The sequence below is a fragment of the Oncorhynchus keta genome, unplaced genomic scaffold, assembly GCF_023373465.1.
Source record: "Oncorhynchus keta strain PuntledgeMale-10-30-2019 unplaced genomic scaffold, Oket_V2 Un_contig_4571_pilon_pilon, whole genome shotgun sequence".
In the NCBI taxonomy this organism is placed as follows: Eukaryota; Metazoa; Chordata; class Actinopteri; order Salmoniformes; family Salmonidae; genus Oncorhynchus; species Oncorhynchus keta.
Window position 1 is genome coordinate 19,178 of NW_026287850.1, and position 17,388 is coordinate 36,565.

At 43.5% G+C, this 17,388-nt stretch overlaps 2 long non-coding RNA genes across 4 annotated transcripts; both read right to left on the reverse strand.

Annotated features, from left to right (window-relative positions):
- Positions 1–6,765: 6,765 nt before the first annotated feature.
- Positions 6,766–8,959, reverse strand: LOC127924814 (uncharacterized). 3 transcript variants are annotated; one of them, XR_008118903.1, is made up of 3 exons: positions 8,837–8,959; positions 7,316–8,113; positions 6,766–7,224 (listed from the first exon to the last, which is right to left on the reverse strand). It is a non-coding gene; the product is annotated as an uncharacterized LOC127924814 (long non-coding RNA). The 3 variants fall into 3 exon arrangements; XR_008118902.1 differs by having other exon boundaries at positions 6,766–6,958; positions 7,001–8,113; XR_008118901.1 differs by having other exon boundaries at positions 6,766–8,113.
- A 1,312-nt stretch (positions 8,960–10,271) lies between these two features.
- LOC118380172 (uncharacterized) lies at positions 10,272–14,669 on the reverse strand. The gene is made up of 3 exons (XR_008118911.1): positions 14,559–14,669; positions 14,414–14,507; positions 10,272–10,673 (listed from the first exon to the last, which is right to left on the reverse strand). It is a non-coding gene; the product is annotated as an uncharacterized LOC118380172 (long non-coding RNA).
- Positions 14,670–17,388: the final 2,719 nt, after the last annotated feature.

The window sequence follows — 17,388 nt, forward strand, 5'->3', positions numbered from 1 at the left end:
GCCAATCATGTTGCTAGTCATGTTGATTTAGTCATGTTGATAGTCATGTTGTTTGTCATGTTGCTAGTCATGATGCTAGTCATGTCATGTTATAGTCATGATGCTAGTCACACAGATAGTCATGGATGCTAGTATGATGATAGTCATGATGCTAGTCATGTCGTAGTCATGATGCTAACATGTCGATAGTCAATGCTAGTCATGATGCTAGTCATGTTGCTAGTCATGATGCTAGTCTGTTTAGTCATGTTGATAGTCATGATGCTAGTCATGATCTAGTCATGTCATGATTCATGATGCTAGTCATGTCAATAGTCATGATGCTAGTCATGTTGTTTGTCATGTTGCTAGTCATGATGCTAGTCATGATAGTCATGTTGATAGTCATGTCATGTTGCCAGTCATGTTGCTAGTCATGTTGTTTGTCATGTTGCTAGTCATGTATAGTCATGTATGCTAGTCATGTTGTTTGTCATGTTGCTAGTCATGTTTGCTAGTCATGATGCTAGTCATGATGCTAGTCATGTTGATAGTCAGGCATAGTCATGATGTTTGTCATGGTTCATGTGATAGTCATGATGCTAGTCATGCAAAACACGTTGAAAGTCATGTTGCTAGTCATGTTGTTTGTCATGTTGCTAGTCATGATGTTTGTCATGTTGCTAGTCATGTTGATAGTCATGATGCTAGTTATGTTTATAGTCGTGTTGCTAGTCGTGTTGCTAGTCATGTTGTTTGTCATGTTGCTAGTCATGATGCTAGTCATGTTGTTTGTCATGTTGCTAGTCATGATGTTTGTCATGTTGCTAGTCATGTTGATAGTCATGATGCTAGTTATGTTTATAGTCGTGTTGATAGTCATGATGCTAGTTATGTTTATAGTCGTGTTGCTAGTCGTGTTGCTAGTCATGTTGTTTGTCATGTTGCTAGTCATGATGCTAGTCATGTTGTTTGTCATGATGCTAGTCATGTTGATAGTCGTGTTGCTAGTCGTGTTGCTAGTCATGTTGATACAGCGAAGACAAGTGGAGTTACCAGGGTTTAAAACGTGTTTTTTCACAGGTCAGTACAGGTGCATCAAAGCTGGGAACCGAGAGACTGAAAAACAGCTTCCATCTCAAGGCCATCAGACTGTTAAACAGCCATCACTAACAGAGAGGCTGCTGCCTACATACAGACTTGAAATCATTGACCAATTTAATAAATTAATCACTAGTCACTTTAATATTTTTTACACATATCTTGCATTACTCATCTCATATGGGGAGGCAGCGTAGCCTAGTGGTTAGAGCGTTGGACTAGTAACCAGAAGGTTCCGAGTTCAAACCCCCGAGCTGACAAGGTACAAATCTGTCGTTCTGCCCCTGAACAGGCAGTTAACCCACTGTTCCCAGGCCGTCATTGAAAATAAGAACGTGTTCTTAACTGACTTGCCTGGTTAAATAAAGGTAAAAAAATATATATTTATATACTGTATTTTATACAATCATCTTAGCCTATGCTGCTCTGTCATTGCTCATCCGTATATTTATATGTATTTATTCTTATTCCATTTCTTTACTTATATTTGTGCGTATTAGGTAGTTATTGTGGAATTGTTAGATTACATGTAGATATTTCCGCACTGTCGGAACTAGAAGCACCAGGCTACAATCAAAATAACATCTGCTAACCCTGTGTATGTGACCAATAACATTTGATTTGGTATCATTAATCACACAGATTAATGGTTGGTATCGGCAGACGAGAAGAAACGGACGAATCCAATGGGGGACAAAAGGAGTCTGTAGCTCAAACACCAAACGGTTTGGAATAGGCCAGGGACGATAGTATCGTGGCAAAACACCAAACGGTTGGAATAGGCCAGGGACGATAGTATCGTGGCAAAACACCAAACTGTTTGAATAGGCCAGGGACGATATAGTAACGTGGAATAGGCAAAACACCAAACTGTTTGGAATAGGCCAGGGACGATAGTATCGTGGCAAAACACCAAACTGTTTTGGAATAGGCCAGGGCGATAGTATCGTGGCAAACACCAAACTGTTTGGAATAGGCCAGGGACGATAGATGGCAAAACACCAAACGGTTTGAATAGGCCAGGGTGGCGTGGAAAACAAAACACCAAACTAGTTTGGCAAAACACCAAATAGGCCAGGGACGATAGATAGTACGATAGGCAAAACACCAAACTGTTTGGAATAGGCCAGGGACGATAGTATCGTGGCAAACACCAAACTGTTTGGAATAGGCCAGGACGATAGTATCGTGGCAAAAACACCAAACGGTTTGGAATAGGCCAGGGACATGGCACAACACCAAAGTTTGGAATCGATAGTATCGTGGCAAACACCAAACGGTTTGGAATAGGCCAGGGACGATAGTATCGTGGCACAACACCAAACTGTTTGGAATAGGCCAGGGACGATAGTATCGACGATAGGCAAAACACCAAACGGTTTGGAATAGGCCAGGGACGATAGTATCGTGGCAAACACCAAACGGTTTGGAATAGGCCAGGGACGATAGTATCGTGGCACAACACCAAACTGTTTGGAATAGGCCAGGACATGTATAGTATCGTCATGTTGAAAACACCAAACGGCTTGGAATAGGCCAGGGTAGTATCGTGGCAAAACAACTTTTGGAATAGGCCAGGGACGATAGTTCGCAAAAACACCAAACGGAATAGGCCAGGGACGATATAGCAAAACACCAAACGGTTTGGAATAGGCCAGGGACGATAGTATCGTGGCAAAACACCAAACGGATGTAACATTTTTCTTTAGGAAAACAGCCCTAATGATGGCTATAGCACACAATATTTTACAAAGAGCAGGTTTTTAAAGGACCGAAGAGTTAAGTCAGCTTCGTGTTTTAATTTTTGCCATGGAAAAAAAATATTGCGATAAGCACCAAGTTTGGAAGCACTAAATCATGGCAGCGTTACCATGGGATTCAAAGCTGATCATTACTCATTATTACCTCACGACAAACTGATACCTTTTCCTTTTTTGTCAAAAACAACTTTAGGAGGATTTGATTTGACGCCCCGGCCTGTACATGCAAACAGAAAAATAATATATAGAAATACATTAAAATGTTGTGATATATATATTAAAATATATGTAAATATACAGTATCATTCAAGGGTTTTTATTTATACAATTTTCTACATTGTAGAATAATAGTGAAGACGTCAAATCTATGAAATAACACATATGGAACCATGTAGTAACCCCCCCAAAAAATGTTAAACAAATGAAAATATATTTCATATTTGAGATTCAAAGTAGCCACCCTTTGCCTTGACAGCTTTGCACACTCTTGGCATTCTCTCAACCAGCTTCATGAGGTAGTCACCTGGAATGCATTTCAATTAACTGGTGTGCCTTGTTAAAAGTTAATTTGTGGAATTTCTTTCCTTCTTAATGTTTGAGTCAATCAGTTGTGTTGTGACAAGGTAGGGGTACACAGAAGAGCCCTAATTTGTAAAAGACCAAGTCCATATTATGGCAATAATTGCTCAAATAAGCAGAGAAACAACATCATTACTTTACAACATGAAGGTCAGTCAATGTGTACAATTTCAAGAACTTCAAGTGCAGTCGCAAAAAATATCAAGCGCTATGATGAAACTGGCTCTCACGAGGACCGCCGCAGGAAAGGAAGACCCAGAGTTACCTCTACTGCAGAGGATAAGTTTATTAGAGTTACCTCTACTGCAGAGGATAAGTTAATTAGAGTTACCTCTACTGCAGAGGATAAGTTCATTAGAGTTACCTCTACTGCAGAGGATAAGTTCATTAGAGTTACCTCTACTGCAGAGGATAAGTTCATTAGAGTTACCTCTACTGCAGAGGATAAGTTCATTAGAGTTACCTCTACTGCAGAGGATAAGTTAATTAGAGTTACCTCTACTGCAGAGGATAAGTTCATTAGAGTTACCTCTACTGCAGAGGATAAGTTCATTAGAGTTACCTCTACTGCAGAGGATAAGTTCATTAGAGTTACCTCTACTGCAGAGGATAAGTTCATTAGTTACCAGCCTCCGAATAGTCCAAATACATGTTTCACAGAGTTTAAGTTTATTTATTTTTTAACCTTTATTTAACTCGGCAAGTCAGTTAACAACACATTCTTATTTTCAGTGACGGCCTAGGAACAGTGGGTTAACTGCCTGTTCAGGGGCAGAACGACAGATTTGTACCTTGTCAGCTCGGGGGTTTGAACTCGCAACCTTCCGGTTACTAGTCCAACGCTCTAACCACTAGGCTACCATGCTGCCCCGGAAGGCCCATCAGGCTGCTGAACAGTAGGACAGGTAAAGGCCCATCAGGCTGCTGAACAGTAGGACAGGTAAAGGCCCATCAGGCGGCTGAACAGTAGGACAGGTAAAGGCCCATCAGGCCGCTGAACAGTAGGACAGGTAAAGGCCCAACAGGCCGCTGAACAGTAGGACAGGTAAAGGCCCATCAGGTTGCTGAACAGTAGGACAGGTGAAAGCCCATCGGGCCGCTGAACAGTAGGCCAGGTAAAGGCCCATCAGGTGGCTGAATAGTGGGACAGGTGAAGGCCCATCAGGCCACTGAACAGTAGGACAGGTAAAGGCCCATCAGGCCGCTGAACAGTAGGACAGGTAAAGGCCCATCAGGCCGCTGAACAGTAGGACAGGTAAAGGCCCATCAGGCGGCTGAACAGTAGGACAGGTAAAGGCCCATCAGGCCGCTGAACAGTAGGACAGGTAAAGGCCCATCAGGCCGCTGAACAGTAGGACAGGTAAAGGCCCATCAGGCGGCTGAACAGTAGGACAGGTAAAGGCCCATCAGGCGGCTGAACAGTGGGACAGAGAGAGGCCCATCAGGCTGCTGAACAGTAGGACAGGTAAAGGCCCATCAGGTGGCTGAACAGTGGGACAGAGAGGCCCATCAGGCTGCTGAACAGTAGGACAGGTCAAGGCCCATCAGGCCGCTGAACAGTAGGACAGGTAAAGGCCCATCAGGCGGCTGAACAGTAGGACAGGTAAAGGCCCATCAGGCGGCTGAACAGTAGGACAGGTAAAGGCCCATCAGGCCGCTGAACAGTAGGACAGAAGAAGGCCCAATGCACGGTCAGAAAGTAGGCCAAAGAAATGTGTGACTTGTGTACTAACTTTCCAAGTTTTCCATACTGAATGTTTTCTAGTGTGTTTGTGTTTGTGTACCTAAATGCATTTCCATGTAAAATGGACAATAAAGAATATCGTATCATATCATTAATTTAAAAGTAAAAAAAATGCATGTACCAATCCCAGATAATCCTTTAATATTTCCTCCAGTACTGAACATCATATTCATGTGTAGTACTTCATTAGAATGCCCCCTTTAACAACCACACATTGGTTCAACAACTGCCTGAGTTTGTGCCCCTGTTTCAAAGACCATACTCACTGGTGTTAATCAGGTCTTCAGTCTCCTCCCCAATTTCTTCCTTTTCTTTCACTCCCAAAATGTCCTCCTTTTTTATTGAGGGAGCCTCCTCTACCATTTTGAAAGCTTCTATCTCCTCCTCTTCCACTGTGACAGCCTCTACCCCCTCTTCCACTCCAAACGGTTCTTTCTCTTCTTCCACTGTAACAGCCCCCTCCTCTTTCAATATGATATCCTCCTCTTCCATTTTGAAAGCTTCTACCTCCTCCTCTTCCACTGTGACAGCCTCTACCCCCTCTTCCACTCCAAACGGTTCTTTCTCTTCTTCCACTGTAACAGCCCCCTCCTCTTTCAATATGATATCCTCCTCTTCCATTTTGAAAGCTTCTACCTCTTCCTCTTCCACTGTGACAGCCTCTACCCCCTCTTCCACTCCAAACGGTTCTTTCTCTTCTTCCACTGAAACAGCCTCTTCCTCTTTCAATATGATATCCTCCTCTTCCATTTTGAAAGCTTCTATCTCCTCCTCTTCCACTGTGACAGCCTCTACCCCCTCTTCCACTCCAAACGGTTCTTTCACTGTGACTTCCTCCTCTTTAATTCTGAAAGCTTCTACCTCCTCCTCTTCCACTGTTACATACTCTATTCCCTCTTCCTCTTCCATTCCAAACAGTTCTTTCTCTTCTTTCACTGTAACATCCTCCTTTTTAATTCTGAAATCTTCTTTCTCTCCTTTCATTGTGATATCCTCCTCTTCTTCCACGATAATGTTCAGCCCCAGAGCTTCTTTGGCAGAGGGGGAGTAGTTTAGCGAGCTCATTGGTCAGGGATGCTAGCTAGCATTAGTGACTAGCCTAGTCTAGTCTTAGCTCAGTATCACTCTTAACAATGTAGTACATTTAACAAGCATATTACGTTTAAATTGTGTTAAAAACCAGATTAATATACAAATTATCAAAGGAGTTTCAATGCATCAGTTTATTGTTGGATAGTAAGCTACCGAGGTGGCTGACTTCGTTGCCATTTTGTTTTTAGGGAGAGTCCCGTCCAGTCCATTAGATTATGTACAACAACAAAAAATCAACTGAAAGACTCACATCGCCATCTGCTGACTGGAGTTGGTAAAGCAGTTATTCAACGACATTTATTCTCGCAAATAATAATAATATCAAAATGAGAAAATACATTTTCTCAAACCCCTTTACAGCCAATACTTTCCTTCATCACAAGATAAGATAATTACTTTTTTCATCCCAGTGGGGAAATGTTGTTTTCTGCTCTGTGTATGTACAAACAAATCATCAAACATACAAGGGACATCAAGACAACGGCAGACAATAAATATGAGAATAAAAGATGAGCTTCTACTTCAGTCAAATTTATTGTAAAAAGCCTTTACATTTCTTACAAAATAATAAGTTGTTTTATTGTTAGACAAAGATTAAACAAAGATGTAGGCCTACTCAATAACATTAATAACTATTTTAGTGGTGACTCACATCTGTAGCCTATAGTACGGTGAGTGGTCTAGATAGCTCATTTAGAAACATCTGTAGTACAGTGAGTAGTCTAGATAGCTCATTTAGAAACACCTGTAGTACAGTGAGTAGTCTAGATAGCTCATTTAGAAACATCTGTAGTACAGTGAGTAGTCTAGATAGCTCATTTAGAAACATCTGTAGCCTGTAGTACAGTGAGTAGCCTTGATAGCTAATTTAGAAACATCTGTAGCCTATAGTACAGTGAGTAGTCTAGATAGTTCATTTAGAAACATCTGTAGTACAGCGAGTAGTCTAGATAGCTCATTTAGAAACATCTGTAGCCTATAGTACAGTGAGTAGTCTAGATAGCTCATTTAGAAACATCTTTAGTACAGTGAGTAGTCTAGATAGCTCATTTAGAAACACCTGTAGCCTATAGTACAGTGAGTAGTCTAGATAGCTCATTTAGAAACATCTGTAGTACAGTGAGTAGTCTAGATAGCTCATTTAGAAACATCTGTAGTACAGTGAGTAGTCTAGATAGCTCATTTAGAAACATCTGTAGTACAGTGAGTAGTCTAGATAGCTCATTTAGAAACATCTTTAGTACAGTGAGTAGTCTAGATAGCTCATTTAGAAACATCTGTAGTACAGTGAGTAGTCTAGATAGCTCATTTAGAAACATCTGTAGCCTGTAGTACAGTGAGTAGTCTAGATAGCTAATTTAGAAACATCTGTAGCCTATAGTACAGTGAGTAGTCTAGATAGCTCATTTAGAAACATCTGTAGTACAGTGAGTAGTCTAGATAGCTCATTTAGAAACATCTGTAGTACAGTGAGTAGTCTAGATAGCTCATTTAGAAACATCTGTAGTACAGTGAGTAGTCTAGATAGCTCATTTAGAAACATCTGTAGTACAGTGAGTAGTCTAGATAGCTCATTTAGAAACATCTGTAGTACAGTGAGTAGTCTAGATAGCTCATTTAGAAACATCTGTAGCCTGTAGTACAGCGAGTAGTCTAGATAGCTCATTTAATTTAGAAACATCTGTAGTACAGTGAGTAGTCTAGATAGCTCATTTAGAAACATCTGTAGTACAGTGAGTAGTACAGTGAGGACCTAAATATTACAGTAAGGTACCTAAACATTACAGTAAGGGACCTAAATATTACAGTAAGGGACCTAAATATTACAGTAAGGGACCTAAATATTACAGTAAGGGACCTAAATATTTATTACAGTAAGGGACCTAAATATTACAGTAAGGGACCTAAATATTACAGTAAGATACCTAAAATGCAGTAAGGGACCTAAATATTACAGTAAGGGACCTAGGACTAAATATTACAGTAAGGGACCTAAATATTACAGTCTAAATCATTCGTAAGGTACCTTTACAGTAAGGTACCTAAATATTACAGTAAGGTACCTAAATATAGCAAGGACCTAAACATTACAGCAAGGGTAAACATTACAGCAAGGGACCTTATCCAGTAGGCAATATTACAGTAAGGGACCATTACAGTAGGGAAATATTACAGTAAGGTAAACATTACAGTAAGGGACCTAAATATTACAGGGTAGATACCTAAATATTTAAATATTACATTAAAAAAGTAAGGGACCTAAATATTACAGTAAGATACCTAAATAGTACAGTAAGGACCTAAACATTACAGTAAGACCTACCTAAATATTACAGTAAGGGACCTAAATATTACAGTAAGGGACCTAAATATTACAGTAAGGGACCTAAATATTACAGTAAGGGACCTAAATATTACAGTAAGGGACCTAAATATTACAGTAAGGGACCTAAATATTACAGTAAGGGACCTAAATATTACAGTAAGGGACCTAAACATTACAGTAAGGTACCTAAATATTACAGTAAGGGACCTAAATATTACAGTAAGGGACCAGTAAATAAACATTACAGTAAGGGACCTAAATATTACAGTAAGGTACCTAAACATTACAGTAAGGGACCTAAATATTACAGTAAGGGACCTAAATATTAAATATTACAGTAAGGGACCTAAATATTACAGTAAGGGACCTAAATATTACAGTACCTAAACATTAAGATACCTAAATATTACAGTAAGGGACCTAAATACCTAAATTAAGGGACCAGTAAGGGACCTAAATATTACAGTAAGTAAGGTAAGGGACCTAAATATTACAGTAAGGGACCTAAATATTACAGTAAGGGACCTAAATATTACAGTAAGGTACCTAAATATTACAGTAAGGGACCTAAATATTACAGTAAGGGACCTAAATATTACAGTAAGGGACCTAAATATTACAGTAAGGGACCTAAATATTACCCAGAAATGATTTGATATCGAGATTTTTTTTAAAACAGGCTGCATTGGACCGTTTAAAGCTAGAATCTTTAGTTTGACCGAAAATTATAGTTTAAACTATAATCTGTTTTGAGGCTCATATTACAATGTGTGTGTACATTGTTTACAAAACATTGGTGCAAATCAAGCGTGTATTTTGGAATCTGAGTATGACAGTTGAACTAAGCTCATGAGGCATTTTTATAAGTTATGTTCAATCAAGAATCAATGAGTATCATCAATTTAGAAGTTTTTAAAAAAAGGTAGGCAGCAACTCAGGATTCTAGCATCGAACCAAGTTGATTTTACGTGACATGAACAAAAACACTACTTCTCAGTCAAAAACTTAAGTCAGAACACAGCTTCTTCATTCTCTCATGTGCTTTCAGGCACCATAACCGGGTAAAACTCTTTCCACACCGGGAACAGTGGTATGGCTTCTCTCCCGTGTGTGTCCTCTCGTGCTCTTTCAGGCTCCCTAACTGGGTAAAACTCTTTCCACAATGAGAGCACAATGGTTTTTCGTCTGTGTGTATTTTTTCATGCGCTTTCAAATGACAACGCTGGATAAATCTCTTTCCACACTGAGAGCATTTGAAAGGCCTCTCTACAGAGTGTGTTCTCTCATGTTTTTTCAGGTCCCATGGTGATAAAAACACGTTTTCACACTGGGAGCATTGATACGGCTTCTCTACAGCGTGTGATCTTTTATGCCTTTTTAAGTTCCCTAAATGGGTAAAACTCTTTCCACACAGGGAGCAATAGTAAGGCTTCACTCCTGTGTGTGTCCTCTCGTGCTCTTTCAGTTGCCCTGGCCAGCTAAAACTCTTGCCACACTGGGAACAGAGGTATGGCTTCTCCCCGGTGTGTGTTCTCTTATGTGACTTCAGGGCTCCTGATGAAACATATCTATTTTCACACTGGGAGCAGTGGTAGGGCTTCTCCCCTGTATGTGTCATTTCATGCATTTTCAGTTTCCTTAACTGGATAAAACCTTTTTCCACATTGGGAGCAGTAATAAGACTTCTCCCCTGTGTGCGTTCTCTTGTGTTCTTTCAGGTGGCTTGACCGGATAAAACTCTTTCCACACTGGGAGCAGTGATGAGGTTTTTCCCCTGTGTGTGTCCTCACATGTTCTTTTAGGTTCCAGAACCTTGTAAAACTCTTTCCACACTGGGAACATTGGTAGGGCTTTTCTCCTGTGTGTGTCCTCTCATGGTTTTTAAGGCTCCCTAACTTGGTAAAACTCTTTCCACACTGGGAACATTGGTAGGGCTTTTCTCCTGTGTGTGTCCTCTCATGGTTTTTAAGGCTCCCTAACTTGATAAAACTCTTTCCACACTGGGAAGAGTGGCGTCGTCTTGCTGGTTTGGACGTCTCTGGTTCTTCTGAAAGACGCTTTTCGCTGTCAGAGTGAGAGTCTTGTCTCTCTCCTGCCAAAGACAAATAAATAGAGCATTTAGTTAAATACTAAACTGAAGCCCTAAAACAAACCTGAATGATACCTAGAGTTTAATCCAGACTTGGCCTCTCAAAATCCTGAGTTCAGTTTGAAGAACATTCTAGAACATCCTGGTTGGGTTCTGGAATGTGTGGCTATATTTGAAACGAACTGACTTCTTTTCAAAATAATTGTCAACGCATAGCCCAATGTTAAGGTGTGAGAGGTTCACCGAGGCTCCGCATAATCTGTCTGTGGGAAGGAACAATGGCTGCTCTCAACACCAGACACCAGAAAGAGTTGGCCACGACTATCCAAGAGACTGTGCGTGAGGAAATTACCTCTCTGCCCTCCACTTGCAATTAAGACCGATAAATTAATCTCTTGCAGTGCTCACTTCTAAAGTGGACACCTACTAAGTCTCGCAATGAACTCAAAATAGCATTGGTCCTCGAGGGCTTTGGATAACATGAATAAAGTCAAATCAGCTGGATCGGATGGTATTCCTACTGAGGTCTATTTAAAAATGTTGGTATCAATATTTAGACTTTGGTACTTTCTTTGCTTTCGGGCCCCTGGGGAAGGAGTGTTACGGGGGGTGGGGTCTCTGGTAATTTTTTGGGTGGGGTGTAAGGGTGCTGATAAGCTGGGGGGCGAGGTGGGGAGGGAAACATGGTTTCTGGCTGTGGAGGGAGGATGAGGGCGGGTGGGGGCTGTGGAGGGAGGATGAGGGGGCTGTGGAGGGAGGATGAGGGCGGGTGGGGTCTGAGGAGGGAGGATGAGGGGGCTGTGGAGGGAGGATGAGGGCGGGAGGGGGCTGAGGGGGCTGGAGGGAGGATGAGGGCGGGAGGGGGCTGTGGAGGGAGGATGAGGGCGGGTGGGGACTGAGGGGGCTGTGGAGGGAGGATGAGGGCGGGTGGGGACCGAGGGGGTAATGGGTTGGTGGGGAGGGAAACCTGGTTTCTGGCTGTGGAGGGAGGATGAGGGCAGGTGGGGGCTGAGGAGGGAGGATGAGGGCGGATGGGGGCTGAGGGGGCTGTGGGGGCTGTGGAGGGAGGATGAGGGCGGGTGGGGACTGTGGAGGGAGGATGAGGGCGGGTGGGGACTGAGTGGGCTGTGGAGGGAGGATGAGGGCAGGTGGGGGCTGTGGAGGGAGGATGAGGGCGGTTGGGGGCTGAGGAGGGAGGATGAAGATAATGTCATGTTTATAGGCTGAGCAGAGCTCTATAATAATAGATAATGTCATGTTTATAGGCTGAGCAGAGCTCTATAATAATATATAATGTCATGTTTATAGGCTGAGCAGAGCTCTATAATAGATAATGTCATGTTTATAGGCTGAGCAGAGCTCCATGATAATAGATAATGTTATGTTTATAGGCAGAGCAGAGCTCTATAATAATATATAATGTCATGTTTATAGGCTGAGCAGAGCTCTATAATAGATAATGTCATGTTTATAGGCTGAGCAGAGCTCCATGATAATAGATAATGTTATGTTTATAGGCTGAGCAGAGCTCTATAATAATAGATAATGTCATGTTTATAGGCTGAGCAGAGCTCCATGATAATAGATAATGTCATGTCTAATAGGCTGAGCAGAGCTCTATAATAATAGATAATGTCATGTTTATAGGCTATAATAATAGATAATGTCAGAGCTGAGCAGAGCTCCATGATAATAGATAATGTCATGTTTATAGGCTGGGCAGAGCTCTATGATAATAGATAATGTCATGTTTACAGGCTGAACAGAGATCTATAATAATAGATAATGTCATGGTTTCAGGCTGAGCAGAGCTCTATAATAATAGATAATGTCATGTTTATAGGCTGGGCAGAGCTCCATGATAATAGATAATGTCATGGTTACAGGCTGGGCAGAGCTCCATGATAATAGATAATGTCATGTTTATAGGCTGAGCAGAGCTCCATGATAATAGATAATGTCATGTCTTCAGGCTGAATAGAGCTCTATAATAATAGATAATGTCATGTCTTTAGGCTGAATAGAGCTCTATGATAATAGATAATGTCATGTCTTCAGGCTGAATAGAGCTCTATGATAATAGATAATGTCATGGTTACAGGCTGGGCAGAGCTCTATAATAATAGATAATGTCATGTCTTTAGGCTGAATAGAGCTCTATGATAATAGATAATGTCATGTCTTCAAGCTGAATAGAGCTCTATGATAATAGATAATGTCATGTTTATAGGCTGGGCAGAGCTCCATGATAATAGATAATGTCATGTCTTAGGCTGAATAGAGCTCTATGATAATAGATAATGTCATGAATAGAGCTCTATAATAATAGATAATGTCATGTCTTCAGGCTGAATAGAGCTCTATAATAATAGATAATGTCATGTTTACAGGCTGGGCAGAGCTCTATAATAATAGATAATGTCATGTTTCAGGCTGAATAGAGCTCTATGATAATAGATAATGTCATGTTTATAGGCTGGGCAGAGCTCTATAATAATAGATAATGTCATGTTTATAGGCTGGGCAGAGCTCTATGATAATAGATAATGTCATGTTTGTAGGCTTATGTTTACAGGCTGGGCAGAGCTCTATGATAATAGATAATGTCATGGTTACAGGCTGGGCAGAGCTCTATAATAATAGATAATGTCATGGTTACAGGCTGAGCAGAGCTCTATAATAATAGATAATGTCATGGTTACAGGCTGGGCAGAGCTCCATGATAATAGATAATGTCATGTTTATAGGCTGGGCAGAGCTCCATGATAATAGATAATGTCATGTTTATAGGCTGGGCAGAGCTCCATGATAATAGATAATGTCATGGTTACAGGCTGGGCAGAGCTCCATGATAATAGATAATGTCATGTTTATAGGCTGGGCAGAGCTCCATGATAATAGATAATGTCATGTTTATAGGCTGGGCAGAGCTCTATAATAATAGATAATGTCATGTTTATAGGCTGAGCAGAGCTCTATAATAATAGATAATGTCATGGTTACAGGCTGAGCAGAGCTCTATAATAATAGATAATGTCATGTTTACAGGCTGAGCAGAGCTCTATAATAATAGATAATGTCATGTTTATAGGCTGGGCAGAGCTCTATAATAATAGATAAGTCATGTTTATAGGCTGAACAGAGCTCCATAATAATAGATAATGTCATGTTTATAGGCTGAGCAGAGCTCTATAATAATAGATAATGTCATGTTTATAGGCTGGGCAGAGCTCTATAATAATAGATAATGTCATGTTTACAGGCTGGGCAGAGCTCCATGATAATAGATAATGTCATGTTTCAGGCTGGGCAGGCTCCATGATAATAGATAATGTCATGTTTATGCTGAGCAGAGCTCTATAATAATAGATAATGTCATGTTTATAGGCTGGGCAGAGCTCTATAATAATAGATAATGTCATGTTTACAGGCTGGGCAGAGCTCTATGATAATAGATAATGTCATGTTTATAGGCTGGGCAGAGCTCCATGATAATAGATAATGTCATGTTTATAGGCTGGGCAGAGCTCCATGATAATAGATAATGTGGACTAATGTCATTGGATGCATTCGATCCATTGTTTCCGTTTTGTTAGTGGCCCACTGTTTAATGGTCTACACGTCTTACATTACAGCTTTAATCATTCCCACAGTAGAGAACGTATTGAAGTATCGAACTTCAGTGGAATGCCCCTTTATAACCACACATTGATTTGCGCCCCTGTAGTTAAGATAGTACTCACTGGTGTTAATCAGATCTCCATTCTCACTGGTGTTAATCAGATCTCCATTCTTCTCTTCTTCCTCCTCTATAACTGTGACAGTAATCTCATCCTCCTCCTCTTTCACTCTGAACGCGTCTTCCTCTTCTTCAACAGTAACATCCACCTCTTCTTTCACTGAAACGTCTTCCTCTTTCACTGTAACAGCCTCACCCTCTACTTCCTTTTTAACCGTGATAGCCTCATCTTCCTTCTCCTCTTTCACTGGACCTTCTTTTTCTCCGTCCAGCAGTCCTCCTTCTTTTAGCAGGTGGTAGACAGTGAACTCATGGTCGGGAACGTTAGACTATCCCAGTGCTAACTAAAACAGCTAGCTAGCTGACAACGTAAATATTAAAGTAACTAGTAAACAGTGTGTTTGAAACACTGAGGTTAATATACACACAAATTGTCTAAATATGACCGGTTTTATGTTTGCTAGCGAACAACCGATGTGGTTTAATCAGTAGCCTGTCGTCCTTGTTGAAGAAGTGTCCCGTCCCGTCCACTAGATTATACGTCACGCAACGAGCATCAGCTGAAAGACTCCCATCGCCATCTGTTGACTGGAGTGGGTACCGCAGTTAATAAGGAAAATATTCACCACATTGTTTATACTGTCTAAAATATCAAAATGAACTGATATGTTTTCTCTTACTTCTTACAAGTAATACTTTCCTACACACATATATAGAAGCTGAATATAAAATACATATAAACTGAACAAAAATATAAATATATATATAATATAACATAAAATATAAACACAAAGTGTAAAGTGTTGGTTCCGTGTTTCATGAGCTGAAATAAAAGATATCATAAATGTTCCATATACACAAAAAGTTGAGCATTTCTCCTTTGTTAACAAAACGAAGGGAGCTGATTGTGGACTTCAGGAGACAGTAGAGGGGAGCAGGCCCCCATCCACATAGGAGGAGACAGCAGAGGGAGGCCCCCATCCACATCGACAGGACAGGACAGGAGACAGCAGAGGGAGCAGCACGCCCCCATCCACATCGACAGGACAGGAGACAGCAGAGGGACACGCCCCCATCCACATCGACAGGACAGGAGACAGCAGAGGGAGCACGCCCCCATCCACATCGACAGGACAGGAGACAGCAGAGGAGCACGCCCATCCACATCGACAGGACAGGAGACAGCAGAGGGAGCAGGCCCCCATCCACATCGACAGGACAGGAGACGGCAGAGGGAGCACGCCCCCATCCACATCGACAGGACAGGAGACAGCAGAGGGAGCAGGCCCCCATCCACACAGGACAGGACAGGAGACAGCAGAGGGAGCAGGCCCCCCCATCCACACGACAGGACAGGAGACGCACGCCCCCATCCACATCGAGGGAGGAAGCACGCCCCCATCCCCCCACATCGACAAGGACAGGAGACAGCAGAAGCACGCCCCCATCCCACATCGACAGGACAGGAGACAGCAGAGGGAGCACGCCCCCATCCACATCGACAGGACAGGAGACGGCAGAGGGAGCAGGCCCCATCCACACGACAGGACAGGAGACAGCAGAGGGAGCACGCCCCCATCCACATCGACCACAGCACAGGACAGGACAGGAGACAGCAGAGGGAGCAGGCCCCCATCCACATCGACAGGACAGGAGACGGCAGAGGGAGCACGCCCCCATCCACATCGAGCAGGACAGGAGACAGGACAGGAGGGAGAACGCCCCCATCCACATCGACAGGACAGAGGACAGGAGACAGCAGAGGGAGCAGGCCCCCATCCACATCGACAGGACAGGAGACGGCAGAGGGAGCACGCCCCATCCACATCGACAGGACAGGAGACAGCAGGGAGCACGCCCCCATCCACATCGACAGGACAGGAGACAGCAGAGGACACGCCCCCATCCACATCGACAGGACAGACAGAGGCAGGCCCCATCCACATCGACAGGACAGGAGCAGCAGAGGGAGCACGCCCCCATCCACATCGACAGGACAGGAGACAGCAGAGGGAGCAGGCCCACATCCACAGCGACGTCGACAGGACAGGAGACAGCAGAGGAGCACGCCCCCATCCACATCGACAGGACAGGAGACAGCAGAGGGAGCACGCCCCCATCCACATCGACAGGACAGGACAGGAGACAGCAGAGGGGAGCAGTCCCTATCCACATCGACAGGACAGGAGACAGCAGAGAGAGCACGCCCCCATCCACATCGACAGGACAGGACAGGAGACAGCAGAGGGAGCACGCCCCCATCCACATCGACAGGACAGGAGACGGCACTGGGGAGCACGCCCCATCCACGGCGACAGGACAGGAGACAGCAGAGGGAGCACGATCCACATCGACAGGGGAGACAGCAGCAGGCCCCCATCCACATCGACAGGACAGGAGACAGCAGAGGACAGGCCCCCCATCCACATCGACAGGACAGGAGACAGCAGAGGGAGCACGCCCCCCCCATCCACGCCCCCATCACATCGACAGGACAGGAGACGGCAGAGGGAGCAGGCCCCCATCCACATGGACAGGACAGGAGACGGCAGAGGGAGCACGCCCCATCCCATCGACAGGACGGGAGACGGCAGAGGGAACACGCCCCCATCCACATCGACAGGACAGAGACGGCAGGGAGCAGGCCCCCATCCACATCGACAGGACAGGAGAGCAGAGGCAGGCCCCATCCACATCGACAGGACAGGAGAGCAGAGGGAGCACGCCCCCATCCACATCGACAGGGGAGACGGCAGAGGGGAGCAGGCCCCCATCCACATCGACAGGACAGGAGACGGCAGAGGAGCACGCCCCCATCCACATCGACACAGGACAGGACAGGAGACAGACAGGACAGGGAGACAGCAGAGGAGCGCCCCCATCTACATCAACGGGACACAGCGACACGCCCCCATCCACATCGACAGATGAGACAGCAGAGGGAGCACGCCCCCATCCACATGGACAGGACAGGAGACG